We start from the raw sequence: 19,031 nt of genomic DNA on the forward strand, positions 1-19,031 counted from the left end.
CACCTTGAGATACATTAGTATAGGCCAAACATAGCATTATGTCTGCTTCTTGACAGTTAATCAAGAATCCCACCTTCTAGGAAACAGAGAGTGATTTTCCAACTCTCCCTATTGTACCTCTCAATCCACGTCCATTTGCAGACACAAGGGGTTTGGAATTACTTTTAAAATTCTAATAACAATGCCCTGACCCATTTTTATTGTCCCCAGCAGAACTCTGGATAAGGATGAAGAGTCTAACTTCCAGCAGCTAGACTCAGTTGTAAGAAGAAAAGCCCAGCCACCCTAGGAATACTCTCCCTTGACAATTCATAAATCCAGCTTCTCTGGGTAGTCTCTCCACCTGTAATATACCTGCTTTAGACCTCGATTACACATGAAGGAGAATGAGACCTCCAAAAACATGAATTTCTTTTAGAAAATATGGGGAGAAAAATTTTTCCTTTTGGTAATACTCAAGTAGTTCCTATCAGATCAGACAAAGATGCTATAAATAACAACTAAGATCTCTGAGCAGAATATAGAAGACAACTACTCAAGGGACTGGAAGGAAAACAAAAACGCCCAAACATCAGAGAGCAGTCAGCACATAAAAAAAAAAAAAATCAATGAGGTAAGTTTCCCACTTTTTATAGTTGCTAGCCTAAGAGCAGACCACCACTGGCATGCAAAGTAGATAAAGCCCAGGAATAGACACCAGAATATGCAGGAAGCAAAATACAGAATATGGAAATCCATAGGATCTGGAAAGTGAAGCAGAGGATCCTGCAAAGAAGGGAGCATGGGAGCCCCAAATTCTTCAAATAACTCTGTTCTAATCTCTGGCTAAACCTTCAACTATACATTCAAGAGGCAGCTTCCAAGTAGCCCAGTTAAGGCTTAAAAAAAACCCTGAATGAAGAATTCAGAATTTGTAGTTTCCCTGTATAGGAATATGTCAGAATCCAAAACTACAACATCTGATTCATAATATCTAGCATACATTCCAAAATTACATGATATATTAAAGCTACAAAAATATGACCGATGTTCAAGAGAAAAAGTAAAATCCAAACTCAAGATAATGCAGATGTTGGTTTTTAAGCAGCTTTTAAAAATATGCTCAATGAAGTAAAGGAAAATATACTTGTAATGTGTTAAAAAATAAGAAGAAATCCTAGTAGAGAAATAGAAATAGAAAAAGTAAGGGTTCTGACACCTGATTCCAGTGTGTGGAGAGGAGGGGTTTCCCTACACATACAAGCAATTCTCAGACACCAGCTGGATATCCTATAATTGGGTTCAATTCTGATGCTAGCTACCTGGAGATAGTATCAGATTCCACAGGGTAAGGGCTCAGTCCTCCCAGACTGCCCCCACCTCAACTTCAGAGGCCAATTATAAGACTAAATGACTATTGTCATTTGTGCTTCTGGCCAGCTGTAGAGTGAAGATATCAATGACCTCACCCCCTGTGCCACCACCTCCTGCTCCTTAGTTTCCATTAATTTGCTACAATGGTTGACAGAACCCAGAGAAACATTTTACATACTAGATCACCATCCTATGGTGGATCTAATTTAAGGACTGCCAGAGGCAAGAGATTCATAAGGCAAGGTGCAGAAAGAGGAAGAGCTTTCATGACCTCTGAGTGCACTCTCCAAATTTCCATGTGTTCACCAACCTGGAAGCACAACCTTTTGGAGGCTTCTTTACAAATGCGTGACTGATTGAATCATGGCCATTCATGATGATTCAACCTCTAGGCCCTCTTCTCTCCTAGGAGAACAGGGGGATGGGTCTAAAAACTCTAACCTTCTCATCATGTGTTTGGTTCCCCTGACAACCAGGCCCTGACAACCATGCTTAGGTTAACATAAACTCAGGTGTGGTTCAAAGGAGTTTGTTATGGATATTAGGACACCTTTATCATTCCTATCACTTAGGAAATGCCAAAGGTTTTAGGAGCTCTGTGCCAGAAATGGGGACAAAGGCCAAATATATATATGTTATATTAAATAAATATATAATATATGCATTACATGTTATAACATATATTACCTATTATTTTTTATATTTATATATATTTAATATATATTTAATCACAGTATCACAAAAGCCAATGGAATTCTAGGAATAAAAAGATGCAGTATCTAATATAAAAAAATTCTGAGGATATGCTTAATTAAGTAAAATGAAAATTTCTAAAGAATGAATCGGTGAATTCAAGAATACACCCATAGAAATTATCCAATCTGAAGAAGTACAAGAGTAAAAATAATAATAATGCTCCAGAAACCTGTGGGGCAATACTAAAAGATACAGAATGCATGTTAATGGAGTCCTACAGGGGCTTTCTGAAAAAGTATTTGAAGACATAGAAGAGTCAAAACTTTCTTTAATTTGGTAAGAGACAAATTTATAAATTTTTCAGCAAACTCCAGGCACAGTGAATACCAACAAATGCCCTCAAGGACACCAGTAAAACTACCAAAGGTCAAAGATAAAATCTTCAAAGTAGCCAGAGGAAAATGACAATGAATACAGAAAAACAAAAATTCAGTCAACACTGGCTTCTCATTGGAAACAACAGACCCAAAGACAACTAGTGTGTGGAAGATGACCCAGGCACAGATATAGGAGTGGGAATGATGGAAATGAAATAATTTAACAGGTCCACTGAGATGACAATGAAGAAAATATTGAAAACTCAAGATTGTATGATATGACTAAATATTATAGACAAAAATGAGATATAGGAGAGAAAATTCTCCATCAGTCGTAGAACAAAGGAGGAATATCACATTAACGCGGCACAAGTCACCAAAGAGCAAAATGCGTGTATTATCCCGAGGTTACGTCTGATTCAGGACTTGCACAGTGTTGCCCCCCCACCTCACCATGGCATCATAGAAAGAAGGCCATGGACTCCACGTACCCGTTCCCTGACTACACAAACACTTCTGTTCACTGAATGAGAATAACTCTCCAATGCCAGTTCTGCTCCATTTGTACTATATAATCTACTTGTATGTTTCAAAAGCCTCTAATATTTGTATACTTTAACACAATAATTATAGTTTGATTAATTTAGTCCAAGGAAAGTGTGTGAAATGCAGACAAACATTTATACAGAAGAATACTCATGGGAGTTTTATTTATAGACATAACAGGATGATACTGTTAAAGTTACAGGATTACTTTGTGGGTAATTTGCAAATATTTCACAAGAACCACGTATATTTAATAATTAAAAAGAAAAGTAGAAAAATAAATATAGTTCTTAGAGAAACAAAGACAGTTTCAGTTGTGAGCTAAAGTAATGAGGCTTGGTAGGGGGAGTTGGAGTCTAGGTGAGACAGTGCATCAGAAATTAGACAGGGGATCAGAGACCCATGCATATATTGCTAGTAATATGAGAGTTAGGATACTCAGGATTTAGGGAAATCAGAAAACTGGCAGGTACAGGCCATGGAAGGAAGGAGGAAGGAAGGAAGGAAGGAAGGAAGGAAGGAAGGAAGGAAGGAAGGAAGGAAGTAGGGGAGGGGAGGGAAGGGAGGGGGAGGGAAGATGGATCAAACAGGACAGGCAGCAAGTACTCAAGTAGAAAGTCAGAAACAAGGAAGAACGAAAATCACATGACTGCGGGCAAGGGGACATTGAGCTCCGGAGCCGGGAAGCTTCCCGTGTGCTCCAAACTAGAATACAAACCCATGTGAGGATCTGGCCAGTTCAGAGTCCGCATGGGAAAGCACATAAATCAGTAAACCTAACAAGAGAAAGGTAAGGATGGAGCATGGATTCCTAAAATCTTTTATACAGCCGACACCAGGGAATTTGAAAGGGACAAGAAGAGGAGAGAGGGGCAGAGAGAAAAGGAGAGAATATGAGTGAGGTTAAGGGTCTCCAGAACTTGCCGCATCAAAGAGCAAACCAGCAGGAAAATCAGGGCACTGGGACTTCAGATGTGCAGTGTGGCTTAGCCACTGGTGTGCGGTCTAAACTGTGACACATGCAAGAAGAATGACGTTAAACTGTCGATTGTATATAGTTAATATCTGTAGTGACTACAGTGCTTACTATCTACAAAATATCCCTTTCGTGTTCCAGCAGAACAATTTATATCCCGGTTCTGTTATAGGAACGTGTAAGCACTTATTGTATTTTTCAGACTACTGTTCACTAACATACTGCCATTCGGTTCCTTGCTAACATTCTACACTAGAAATGCCAATTATCAGTATTTGCTGACTACATAAATTTTTGATATATTACAAAGGTCTGCTGTGGGTGCATCCTTTGGAAAGCTCACAATCGCACAAATGAAAATTTACTATCTATTATTCAAAGTGAATAGAGAATCTCTAGATATTTCCCCATGTCTTTACAGCTTTTCACAGATTCAAAAGAGAGACTTTGGCCCTAGCACTGTGCCTGTAAAAATGCCTCCTTCCCTCCTGTCAATGTTAATGACAAAATAAAGTTCCTATGACGATTTCTTTCAATTTAGAGTTTATCTCAATCAAACGTATTAATAGCTATATTCAGTTCATTTAAAATTAACCACATCTTCTGTTCAGATGTTTCTGGAATTGACCTAGAATGTCTGCAGAGATAATAAGATTAAGGTGAATGAAGTAGTGGAGAGTATAACACAGCCTAATTATATACCATACTCCCATTCACCTTAATTTGAGAAAGAACAGAAGCTGGATGGAATTCAAAAGGCAGCAGATTGAAAATGGATAAAAAGACTTTTTATGTGGTGCATAATCAGCTTTCAGAATTCACTGCTGCAGGATATTTCTCCGGCTAAAATTTAGTAAAGTTTCAAGATAAGAATAAGAATGGCATCTGTGGGTACACTAGCTGGATGTGAATTTATGAAAGCCATCAATCCTCATGCTGGTAGCCATAAAATCATCACCAGCTGGTGCTGGGATGGAAACTCTCCCTGTGGTATCCCGCCGCACAATTGGCCAGATGCATGATGTGCTGTTGTTGTCGTACAAAGACAAAAGAGCCCAGAAAGCCTAAGGCATGAGCCTTTGCAGAGGAAAGACTGTGCGCGTGATGGAAACTTTCACGCAAGCCACGAGCTGTGTTCCTGAGGTTCACAGTAACCTCCTCTATCTGTTTTTTGATCAAATGTCATTTCTCCCATCATGGTAACGCACAATGATTCCTCCTTTCCACAGAGTTTATTCAGTGTTATCCCTGAATCGGTGTACATGTTATTGGGTAGAAATGCACGTAATTTCTGCAGTGAATAACCAGCCTACCTTTCATTTAAAACTGGCAGGTCCCAAACATCCCCTTTTTAAAGTGGTTACAATAGTGACAGCGGTCATCGGGGGCTTTGTTAATGGACAGCATGGCAGGTCTATTTGTTGGCATCCTCCCTGACACCCTGAGCCATTTAATTCTGTCTAACAGATTCAGGCCATGCTCCAGATCTCACAAAAGAGGCAAGAGAGAGTATTGATCCTCCTGTTATTGTTGGTGATTTACCGCCCCATTCCTTTAGCAAATTCAAACACACACGCACACATACAAACACTCACTACTGGGGTCACAGCTGCTGGATGGAAGAGTAATGAGTGATTATTTTCTTATCTCTCCTAAGCTCTATAAGTAACTCCTCTTGTGGATTCATGACAGTTCTGCAGATTTAAGCCAAATAAATAATATCTTTTCAACCTGGGGTCAAAGGGTTCCTAAACATGGCAATAAATATCTGCTTAAAACAAAAACCCATACGTGTTGAAAGCATGCTGAGAACTGAAATCGGCAGGCTACAAATCACATTTTTGGCTGTCCTACCGTCAAAAACAAATTTGAAATGTGCCATTTTAGAGTAGTCTAACAAAATGTCACTAAAAGGATAAATAATGTGCAAGTGCACATTTAGGTGTATTGTTAAAATCATGACATGAAACTGCTTCTTCTTCCAAAGCCCAGATGTTCATCATGGAGATTTTTTCTCTTAAATGTTGCAGCCTTAGGAGACTCAGCCAACATTAAACATAGTGCTATTGTATAACCTCCTTTTCAACGTTTTTCTTTCCTTTCCCAAATTTCTTTTTTCTTTCATTGCATTATATACTTATAGCACTTTTGCCCACAAAACATGATATAAGCAGGTTATTTTATTAATGTGCATGGGATTCCATAACAAAATACCATAGACTGGGTAGCTTAAGCCACAGATTTATTTTGTCCCGGTTCTGGGGGCTGGGTATCCAAGACCAAGGTTCCAGCAAGGTGGTTTTCTGGTGAGTCCTCCGTCTTGGCTTGAAGATGGTCCCATTCTCCCTGTGTCCTCACACGGCCTTTCCTCTATGTGTGTACAGGAAACAAAGAGAGAGGGCTCTGGTATCTCTTGCTCCTCATATACGAGCACTAGTTCTATTGGATTAGGACTTCACCTTATGACCTCATTTACCTCCTTAAAGGTCCTACCTTGAAATATATGTATATTGGGAATTAGGACTGCAACATGAATTTTGGGGGGAAATAATTTAGTCAATGACAATCATCTTATTTTTTTTTAGTCTCAAATAATTTTTTCCCTATACAAAAAATATCAATTTTTTCTTGAGTTGGATGACAGTATTTCGATAAATGCCAATTTGTAATAAATTGAAAAATATATCCCAGACTCTTAAGACAATTCCAAAAGAAGAAGTTCTAAAGATGTGCTGAAAAATTCAGCATTTGCCAGAATAAAGATTCCTAAGATGACTACATCTGGAAAGAATAATTCATAAAAATTAATAATTTCTTCAGAAAAAAATTCCATCCATACTAATACTCCATTTATTCTATAGAAAAAAGTTGGTCAAATGGCTGAATAAGCTCCAAACAGCTTCAAACATTCCTTCTGCCAATAAACTGAGAATAAAATACCACAAACAACATGTTGAGGGCTTTGAAAAGGAGATAAGGCAGGCAGATTCTGCAAAGCAAAGAGGGAAGAGTACTATATATGTTTTCTGTTCCTATGGACTTGGCTGCGTGAGGAGTGGCTAAAATTCTAATGTTCTGATAGAAAGACCACCATCTTTATGTGAAACCAGGAAATGGAAGAACCACCAGGGAATGGCTCCAACAAACAGAGGTGATAGAGAGTGGGATGGGATCATGGAAAAGAGAGATTCATAAAAGGGGAATCTCTAAATTGTGCATATAAACTCTGCCCCAAGTCTTTGGCAAATCCCTGAACTAGGCACGAATAGGGAAAGCTACTAGCAGACAGACCATCAGTAGATGTCACCTACCACAAGTGGGCCAGAGTTTGCAGTTTGAATCTACCAAGTTAATTGCCTTCAAAACCAAACACATTAATACCCCTCTAAGGAATATAGTAGAATCTAGAACTACACAGAATTACATTTATAATGTTTAATGTGCAACTAAATTATGTCACATACAGATAACCAAGAAAGCTTGAGTCATTTTCAAGGGAAAAGACAAACAGAGTCCAACCTGGAGATAAAAAGTTGGAATTCTTGGACAATGACTTTAAAGCAGGTGATATAAATATATATTCAATGATATGAAAAAAATATACCTGTAATAAATAAGACAGTAGAAAATATTAGCAGAGAAATAAAATACATAAAAAAATCAAATGGAAATTTTAGAAGCAAAGATATAATAATATTAGAAATTCAGAGCAGTCTGGGTGGCTCAGCGGTTTAGCTCCGCCTTCAGCCCAGGGCATGATCCTGGAGACCAAGGACTGAGTCCCACGTCAGGTTCCCTGCATGGAGCCTGCTTCTCCCTCTGCCTGTGTCTCTGCCTCTCTGTGTGTGTGTGTGTGTGTGTTGCTCATGAATAAATAAATAAAATCTCTAAAAGATAAAAGAAATTCAAATGCCACTAGTTGGACTTAATAATAGAATGGAGATGACAGAGAAAAAATCCGGTGGATTTGAAGTGAGGTCAACAGCAATCATCCAATCTGAAAAGAAATAAAAGATTAAAAATAAAAATTAACAAATAAACAGAGACCTGCAATAGATCAAAATATCTAACATATGTATAATTGTAGTTCAGGAAGAAAAAAAGAGTGAGCAGGATAGAAACAAATCTGAAGAAATATTGGCCAAAAAGTTTACAAATTTGATGAATGCCAGATTCAAGAAGCTTGGCAAATCCCAAGCAGAAAGAATACAAAAACTCCCCAACACATATTCTGCCAAGTATATCATACTGGTGGCAAACAAAAAGCAAGGGGAGAAATCTCTTTTTTTTTTTAAGGGGAGAAATCTTGAGGGCAGGAAAACATACATTTCTAACATATGTACATACATACATACATACATACAAGGAATAACCGATCTTAAAAAAAAAACAAGGAATAACTGATAAAGTAACAGAGAATTTGCATCAGAAACTGTAGAGGACAAAGACAGTGACCATTATCTTTAACTTACCAAAGCAAAAAAACAACACCAAAAACAAAAAAAAAAAAAAAAGGAAAAATCAATCTGGAATTCTCTATCCAGGACAGATATCTATCAAGAATAAAAGAAATACATTTTACATAAAGGAAAACAAAGAGTATTAGTCACTTGTAGACCTACACTAAAAGAAAATTTGAAGTTCTTCAGGCTGAAAGTATATGAAGCTGGAGACAATTTCAGATCTTCAGGGACAAGTGAAGAGCACCAGAAAAAGTAAATATCTTAGTGAATGACAGGCTATTTCCTTATTTTAATTTCTTTAAAATGCATCTGACTGTTTATGAAAATTTACAAAAGACTTCAGGAGGCTAGGGAGAAAAATGACCTAAATCATAAGGTTTCTACGTTTCACGTTAAGTTATATAAACTCTGATTACAGAAAATATTTAGGGTGAAAGTGGAACTTTTCTTTCCTTTTCTTTTAAAGATCTTATTCATTCATGAGAGACACACAGAGAGAGGCAGAGACACAAGCAGAGGGAGAAGCAGGCTTCCTGGGGGGAACCTGATGTGGGACTCGATCCCAGGACCCCTGGGGTCACACTCTGAGCCAAAGGCAGATGCTCAACCGCTGAAACACCCAGGTACCCCAAAAGTGGAATTTTTCTCACTGAAATATTACTCATCCATTTAGCAACATGATTTTAAAAATTATCACCCACACCAAATACATTTGGATTTTACTTCATTTCTAAATATTGCTTGCTGCATCATCATCAAATATACTAAAATCATGATAATACCAGAGAAGAGTAATTTTCCTACTAGTAGAGCCAGGATGATGTATTTACAAGTAATTTAATAATTTACAAATAATTTAATAAGAATGTAATGATAAGATTTACTCACTCTTTCAAAAAAATCCTTATAGAATGCCATAATGGAAAAAATATATATTTGAATTCCTCAATCACACACACATATACACACATGTTAATAAGAGATAGATTAAAAGCATATGAAAAGGGATGGAAACATTGTAGCTTTCAAATAAAAACATGCCTTGTTTTAAAACAAGACAAAGAAAGCACTAATAATGAAATAAATTAAGAAAAAATGGGTAAACAACTACTTACATTAGAGTGGTTTTGCATCAAGAAATATTATAAAATACACAAAACAAAACTCAGAAGAGAAGAAAATTAAAACTATTCCTAAAAATAGGTGAGTAAAAGAAAAACAGTTAAAATGAAAAGATATGAATAGATACAAAAGAGATAACCAAAGTGATCAATAAACATATAAATATATAATGTATTTAATATATAAATCTATATTTTCTATTAATAATTAGACTTGAGTTAAACCACAGTGAGATAACATCTTACCCCATCAAATTAACAGATATTAAAATACTTGACAATAATACATTTTAGTAAGGATGAACAGTAATGGAACTCCTATATTGCTGTGATAGGTAAATTGGTAAATTTACTAGTTTAGATAGCAATTTTGCAGTATCAGATAAATTAGATACAAATATGCTACTCCTCAGCAATTTCACTTATAGATACATCTAGACAAATATTGCACAAAGGCATACGCATAAGAATTTTTGCAGCATTATTGATAATAGAAAAAAGTCCTTGAAGGGAATGATTATGATTTTATGATTAACTTCATAAAAAAGGACATTATATGGTGGTGAAAAGTAAAAATTAAGACAGGTAGACTTTTATAGATCTACATAGATATATCTCACAAGCATAATGATAAGCAAAAACCAGCTGCATTTATATCAAATTTAAAAACAGAACAAAACTATGTATTGTATGTGTGTGCATAAAGCTATAGTAAAATTCTTAAGAAATGCATAAAATTGTAGTCAGGAATACTAAATTCAGTATAGTGATTTTTCTTGGAAGAGGCGATCAGGGAAAGATACATGTCACAGCAGAGAGGACAGTCAGGAAGCTATTAAGCTGATCCTCACAAGAAATAGTCACTTGAACTAAAAAATTATGGAGCTAAGATATGAATTCTGCTTTTTTTTTTCAACTTGCCCTTTGAACTTAATTCACTAGTAAGGGATCTCATTCTCAATGAGTATATGTTTCTCTTTTCATTATGTGAGAATCCTCACACTGAGCCCAACCTTCCCTCATTACCAGAAAGAAGCATCTACCTCCTCACCTTGTCACATGACTATCCAACAGCACACAGCTCTCATCAGGGTGTATAATTAACACACTGCACAGCTATTTATACGATGTTCACAGAAAGCAGCAATGTTAAAACACATCGATAAAATAGATTTGGTGAAAGCTCAATGTATGCTAAATATTTGAGTCACAATTTTGGCAATATAAGTTTTCTGCATGTCCTCCCTTCTTTAATACGTAGTGCTGAGAAATGAGATTTCATTAATATTGTCTGTAAACTCAATATCTGGCCACATCTATCCCTTCAACATTTCATTTTAAGTAGCACACTTTACATCTGAAAAATTGCTTGTCTTGATATAATTCCCTAAAAATTCTCTGCACATATTTCAATGTGATGCCTGTCATCCAGGGATTTCAGAATGTTTCAGTCATGTTGACACACTAAACACGCATATATATTTAGTAAACCATTTTTTTTACAAGGTACTCAAAATTCTTTAGCTAGTAATTCATAAATTTTATTTCTTAGGACTGTGGTACTTGGGAGCAAGTGCCTCTGAATTTGCTGTGGATAACCTGGAAAGGTCAAGAAAGAAAAAAAAATTAATCTCATCTTTTTCATAAAGAAAAGTTCAGATATTCGATTATTGAAATTTCTCATATGCACTTGAATAAATGCATTTTCTAATGGAAAAAAAAAAAAGGTCTGAAGGCCACTGTTCTGCACATGCAGTTGGAGCTCCAAACCAAACTTTAAGCATAAGAGCTTATTCGGATAATGGCATCCTGTGGGTCAAGATTGAAGCTAATAGGTAACTACCCTAAAGAAAGATTCACTCCTGGAGAAAAAAAATTCCTTCAAAACTCAGCCCTAAAACAAAAATTCTAAAGCTCATAAGAAAGACAAACATTATGAAAATACCCTACAGCAATAATTTGAAGAACTTACATCAATGAAACAGAGATGGCACATGTATTTTAAATTCTTAATTAGTAAGACATTCAAGAACGCAATATTGGATCTATGAACAAAGTGGTTTAAAAGAATTAAATATGTATATGCCAGTGAGAAATAGCCATAAAAACCTCAGTAGACCATATATAGCAGAATAGCACATATGAGGAGAAAATTTGTCCTTCAAATGAAGCACTGAAAAAGTCTTTAGAGATGCATCACAAAGACACCGAAGAAACTTTAAAAATAAAGGAAAACTTAAAAGACAGTGAAGATGGAAAGAGAAGTTTAAAATCCTTCTAGTAGCAGTCCCAGAAGAAAAGAATAAAAAGAATGGCATTGAAGCAAAAGGATATCTATTATTTTTTTGAGATAAATAATAACATGTATTCTCAAATTGAATTGGTTTATCATATACCAAGCAAGACTGAACAATAAAATAAATGAAGGAAGGAAAGAGGGCCCCAGAAGGAAGGAAATAACATAGATATATTACACCAAAACTATAGGATTTCAAGAAAAATCTTAAAACATAAAGAACATAGAGAATGTAAACAGAAATTAAAATCTAATTATGCCAGATATATATTTATGGTGTCTTGGCTCCAAATCCATACTTTATTACCTGCTATAAAGAAACAGAGATTGGAATATTTTCTCTTGCCAGCTGATTTGAGGCTAAACTTTGCCAGTAAAGGGCATTGAAGTGACATGGGAAATAGAGGTTTTGCTTCTTGGTCCAGCCTGCTTTTTTTTATCAGTCTCCTACGATATATGTCTAGCTCCCACAGCACAGATGGCTTCTCCAGAACCTGGAGACAGCTGCAGCTTCCCCAAACCCCAGCTTCTGCAGCACGGTGCAGGGAGCTTCTCCGGTGCCGCCCTCCTGTACCTCAGATGTCTTCCTCAGGACCCACCTTCTGCAGTGCTCAGTTGCCAGCAGCACCCAGCACCCCACACCTTCCCTTGGCACCTCTCTTGGATGGTGTAAAATTAGAGAATAATTCACAACACCATCCTCACTTCTGAAACCAACTGCAAGTTTGAGGATCTCTACGACCACTTTTAGGTGTGATAATTCACTAAAGGTACTTCTGGAACTCACTGAATGCCGTTACACTCACATTTATAGCTTATTACAATAAAAGGATATAGATTACAATCAGCCAAGGGTAGAAATCCATGGGGCAGAGTCCAGGAGGGTTCCCAACACAGAGCTTTCAGTTGTCCTCTCGCAGTGAAGCCATGATCAGTGTGTGTAACAATATTCTGTGAGTGTCGCCAACCAGGGAAGTTCACCAGCCTTTGGTGTGCAGATGTCTTGGGTCACGTAGACATCATTGGCCACCTGTGGGGCTTACCTTGGTTTCCATCCCCTCTAGAGGTTGAGCTGATACGACATGGCCCAAAGCCCCTACCATAAATCTAACCACATTAGACTATCCAATATGTCAAACAAAGATACTTTTAGGAGGCAGAGTATTCCAAGGTCTCATAAAGAATATATCCCAAGAGCCCAGGTCAAAGGCCAGACCTCTCTTTGGCAATATTCAATCTCCACTACCCAGATGTCTTCACTGCAGGAGGCTCTAATGACGTGACTCCCCACAAAGAGCTTTCCTCAGCACCCTACAAGGCAGATTTCCAGAAATGTCCACCATTGTGGTGCCCCCAAAACTGTGATCCAGTGAGTCATGAATGTGTACAATTCAAAAAGGTCTGAATCTCAATCTGACATTAGAAACAATTTTTCAGGGATCCCTGGGTGGTGCAGCGGTTTGGCGCCTGCCTTTGGCCCAGGGCGCGGTCCTGGAGACCCAGGATCGAATCCCACATCGGGCTCCCGGTGCATGGAGCCTGCTTCTCCCTCTGCCTATGTCTCTGCCTCTCTCTCTCTCTCTCTCTCTCTGTGTGTGTAACTATCATAAATAAATAAAAAATAAAAAAAAGAAACAATTTTTCATATTTGTTATTCCTATATTGTTTATATTCTACTTTCCTTCTCGTTATCAAATTCCTTGATATTCCAATCCCATCACAGTTGATGATTCTTTATATTAAATTTTCCCTATTCAAATTTCTGTGTGGTTCTGGCCCCTGAAGGCTTAGGATACACTGATTAAGTACAGACTTTATAGCTGTCATGAGAGTCTCCAGAAGACAGTGGAAAATGTCTTCATAATGCTAATTAAAATTAGCCACCAACCTCAAATTCTATGCCAGGAAAAAAATATATTTTGAGAAAGAGTAAAAATATTTTATGACATTCAAAAACTAGAAGATTTTATTGAAAAGACTGCCATTAAAAGAACAACTAAAGGACTTAACATCTATGAGAAGGAAGATAAACACAGAAGTGAAGAATATGATGCAAGTTATAAGAATGACAGAAAAATAAAATTACACTACTGGTATGTAAAATTAAATTTTCCCCTGTCCTTTCTGCCCTCTCCTCTCCACCCCTTTCTTATTCCATGTGTGTGTGTATGTGTAAAACCAAACTGGAGCTAAAATTATAAACAGTCTCATTCTAAAGATTTTTTGGAAATGTAAAGGACAAATAATAGTCAAAATGATTTTAAAACACAAGAACAATGTTGAATGACCAACAACTGATTTTAAGATTTATTATAAGTTTACAGAAATAAATGTTCTGTAGTATTGGCAGAAAGACAAAAAAAAATAAATGGTGAAGAATTGAGACTTCGTAAGTACACATACATTTCTGGACAAATGATTTTCACAAAAGTGAAGAGGCAAATCAGTACAGAAAGAAAATGGTTCTAAACATATTGTGATGGAATATTTGTGTAGCATTAAAAAAATTAACCTCAGTTATTAAATTCAAATATAAAACCCCAAACTATGAAACCTCTAGAAGAAAGCAGGACAAAATCATCCTGATGCTGAATTAGGCAAAGGTTTCCTGACTATAATACCAAAAACATGATACATAAAAAGCAAACTGAAAATTAAATGCTATATAAATACAAAATTTCTGCTCTTCAAAAGGCACTCTTCAGGGAATGAAAAGATAAGGCCACAGATGGAGATAAAATATTTGCTAGAATATATATAAAAACCAAAGGACTTGTATCCAGAATATATAAAGAACTCTCAGAAAGCAAACAATGGAAAACAACCAAATCGGAAAATGGCAAAAGATTTGAATGGACACTTCACCAAAGAAGATTTATAAATGGCGAATACACATATGAGAAATTGGAACTTTTACTTTTGGGAAATGGAGTGGATGGACTTTTTCCTTTTTCTCCTAACTGGATATGGTAGACATTATTTATAAAAATAATAAAAAAAAGAAGAAACGAAAGAAAGAAGAAAGAAAGAAAGAAAGAAAGAAAGAAAGAAAGAAAGAAAGAAAGAAAGAAAAAGAAAGAAAAAGAAAGAAAGAAGAAAGAAAGAAAGCAAGAAGAAAGAAAGAAAGAAAGAAAGAAAGAAAGAAAGAAAGAAAGAAAGAAAGAAAGAAAGAAAGAAAGAAAGAAAGAAAGAAGAAAGAAAGAAAGAAGAAAGAAAGAAAGAAAGAAAGAAAGAAAGAAAGAAAAAAGAAAGAAAAGAAAGAAAGAAAGAAAGAAGAAAGAAAGAAAGAAAAAGAGAAAGAAAGAAAGAAAGAAAGAAGAAAGAAAGAAAGAAAGAAAGAAAAAGAAAAAACTTTAAGGAGACTCTGAGGGTAAAGAGAAGAAAACAGAGGGCTGGACCCTCAGGACCTGAGGAACAATATGGTGATGAGTTTCCTGGGTTCCCTTTTTAACTCACACGCCCCAGTCTTGAGAAGCCAACAACGTGGAAATACCTACGGGCACAAAACCTAAAGCCCTATTGAAACCTGTCTTCTCCAGCTAAAGGACAGGGAAGGGACAGCCTAGCAAGACAGGGAACTTCAGGACAGGAGCCTCTCTACTCTAGCTAAACACTAGTGAAAAAGCTGTGGCCCCATGTGTGTCCTCACTAGCAAAGGCTGGGTTGGGAGGCGACACTCTCATGTTCAGGAGGCTGTAAGGAGGCATCCAGAATCCTTCCCAGATTGGTGGAAGAGAAGGCCATATAGGGAGCTGGGATTTCATCCCTTCCAGCCAGTAGCAGGGCAGGTCCTCCTCCCTCCAGTGTCCGCGGGCCCATGTAGGGAGTCTGGAATTGTGCCGACATCCAGGGGTAATGAGGTCACCCTGGCCACACTGTCAATGGAAATCACCAAAGGAGCTAGAACTCCCACTCCTCCCCGCCCCCAGATGTTCACGGAGCCTGAGTGGGAAATCGGCACTTTTATCTGCATCTGGCATTAGTGCGTATCGCCGCTAAAAAAGCTGTAAGAAGAGATACACTGGAAAAGCAACATAGAATAATGAAAATGGAATTGTGAAAAATATTCAAGTCATTCAGAGTGAGCCAACAAAGGGAACACAGAAACAAAAAATAGAAAAAAAGGAAAAAAGCGGTCGTAAGTCCTAACATCAATATAATTACCAGTCATCTAGATATAATTAAAAGAGACTGGAATAGAGTAACAGGGCCCAACTCTATGTTGTCTGTAAGAAATTCACTTGAAATACAACAATATAGGTAGGTTTGTAGGTAAAGAATGTAAAACTGTATTTCACACAAACATTAATCAAAGAAAAGCAGGAACAGCTATATTGACACCAGACAGCGTAGACTTCAGAGTAAAGATAATTACCGGATACAGAGAGAGATTACGCGATAAAACTGTCGATCCACTGAGAAAACACAGCAGTCTTAAATGTTTATGCGTCAAAAATAGAGCTGCAAAATATGTGAAATAAAAACTAACAGAACTGAAAGGACAAATACAAGAATTCATAATTATAGCTAGACATTTCAACACCCTTTACTCAAGAATTAATGGAAAAAAAATAGATCATCAACAAGGAATAGAAGAACACTTCGCCGACACCATTGAACAAAAGGATCTAATCCCCGTTTCCAGGACGCTACCCAACAACAGCGAAACACGCTTTCCTTTCAAGTCCCCACGGAACATCTACTGAGATGGATCCTATGCCGAATCATAAAACAATCTCAAGGAAGCAGGTTTTCCAGCTTCCATGCAATCAACTGGAAATCAATAACATAAAGACAACAGAGATAATAGCTATACGTGCTAGCAAAGATAACAGAAACAAAACAACATATTCTCAATAATCCATAGTTCAAAGAGGAAATCTTGAGGGAAATAAAAACAAATATTTTGAAAAATGAAAATAAAAATACCACTTATCACAGAGTGTGTGGACGCACTAAAGCTCCGCGGAGAGGGAAACATAATGGCACTAAATGGACCCATTAGACAAGAAGAAACGGCTCCAATCAATAATTTAAACTCCCACCTCCAGAACTTAGAAAAAGAGCAAAATAAACCCAAAACAAGTGAAAGGAAGGAATAAAACAGATAAAAGCGGACATCAGTGAAATTTATATAACAGAAGAATACCGGAGGAAAATCAATAAAATAATTAACTGGTTCTTCTAAAAGGTCAATAAATTGACAAGCCTCTACTAAGAGGCTCTACAAAACAAACAAACAAACAAACAAACAAAAACCCACAAATTACTAATTTCAGGACTAGAACAGAGAGTCCTCCCACAGGGCCTGCAGACATTAAAAGGACAATTAAGAGACGGTAGGAGCAAGTGTAGGTACATCTACTCATTAATTGACAACTTAGACAAGATGCATCAATTACGCAAAGAAAAAACCCGCCAACTACCACAACGCACCCAGGGTGGGAGCCGCACCTTGAGCAGCGCTCCTAGGGAAACTTAGCTTGTGATTTAAATACTCCGCCAAGGGGCACCTGGGGGCCGCCTGTCCGTGTCGGTTCCCGGAGGATCTCGGGCCTGGGAGGCCGGCTGTGTGCACTATGGAACCTGCTTAATTCTCCCTCCCTCCCCCTGCAGGCTCGCCCGCCCTCTCTCTAAAAAATAAAAGAATCCTGCCCCCAGAGAACCCCACAGAGCAGATGGCCCCCCATCATTTGGAGAAGAGCTAGCCTGACTTCTACACAGTCTCTCCTGGGGGGGGGGGGGTAACACTTCCCTATTTATTTTATGAAGCTAGTATTACGATCTTGATGCCAAAATCAAAGAAAATCCCAAGAAAGGGAAAAGAAAACTACAGATTATCGTCGCCAACAATTTCCCCAAGTCGGGACACTGAGGAAGAGCAGCGGTTTATGCACATTACCTGGGAGACCCCGAGTTAGAGACGTGGCCTGGAGTAGTAGCCCCGCCCTGGTCCACATAGAGACGGGGATCAGGGGACAAAGGCCTCCTGAAAACAGGCGGGGGCCCCAGCGGACAGGCCGAGGTCCCTTCTGGGACCCAGTCCCCTGATCTTGCTCTTCCAGAGCTTTCACGTATTTCTGAGGCCGCTCGCTTTTAAGGGAAGAGTGAGCTAGCAGGTGGCGCCACCCCGGAGCCTGTGGCCTAACCTCGCACAGGTGCGCGGGGAGCTCCTGGAGCCCAGGCCCTGCTCTGCGGGCCCAGGAAAGGACGTCCACGTCACGACGGCGAAGTCCAAAGTTAGAGTCGTCCCCAGCTGGGCACCTGTATCCGGGCACCTGTATTGGGCACCTGTATTGGGACACCTGTTTGGGGGCACCTGTATCGGGGCACCTGTATCTGGGCACCTGTACTCAGCACCTGTATTGGGGCACCTTGCTGGGGCACCTGTTTTGGGTACCTGTATCAGAGCACCTGTATCCGGGCAAGAGGCACAAGCAAATGTGATGCCCTTGACTGGCATGTGGAGGCCAAGGATGCAGGTGGGAGGAGGTGAGGGTTACGGCCTCAGACCTGGGGAGCGAGGTCGTGGCGTCGTGAAGGGCGACGACGGCCTCCGTGAGCCCAGGGCCGGGGCCCAGTCGCTCCCCACGCAGTCCCCCCGGGCCACGGACACTGCAGCCTGTGGACTCTGCTCCCCGTCCTGACGCCCGAAGGACGGTCTTATGCAGGTGGTTGAATGAATACACGACCCCCCCGGGCTCCGGAGCGGCTACTGATTTAACAAAGAAGGTTTGCTAGAGGGACCCTCGGCCTCCTGCTCCCACGCTGCGCTGCCAGGGACTGTTGTCATCTGCACGTCCTTCCTGAGCTGCACCTGTTTCACCCGACACGACCTCTGGCTTCCCGTGGGCCACAAAGCTCGCTCTTGCGGCGGCCGAGGCCTGCTCAGGTCGGTGCTTCCACCTCCACGGGTGCTGCAGATGGGCCGGGACCAGCGTCACGGGCTCTGCTGAGGGGTACCGGCCGCTTGCAAGCCGCTTCCATGGGCAGAGCCCCGTTGGACCCCCTGCCTCGGCGAGCTCGGGGTTGCTACCGATGGAACAGACCAGGAGCCCGAGGGAGTGCAGACGTCCAGCCGCTTGACCCCAGGTCACGCAACCTCCCATTCTCTGCTTTGCTCCCTTGCTTTTTGTTTTGTTTTCAACAGGGAGGGTCAGGGAAGCAGTGGGAACCCAGCATCCCCAAGCCGGGCCATGCTGT

Source organism: Nyctereutes procyonoides, unplaced genomic scaffold, assembly GCF_905146905.1.
Source record: "Nyctereutes procyonoides isolate TBG_1078 unplaced genomic scaffold, NYPRO_anot_genome, whole genome shotgun sequence".
NCBI lineage: Eukaryota > Metazoa > Chordata > Mammalia > Carnivora > Canidae > Nyctereutes > Nyctereutes procyonoides.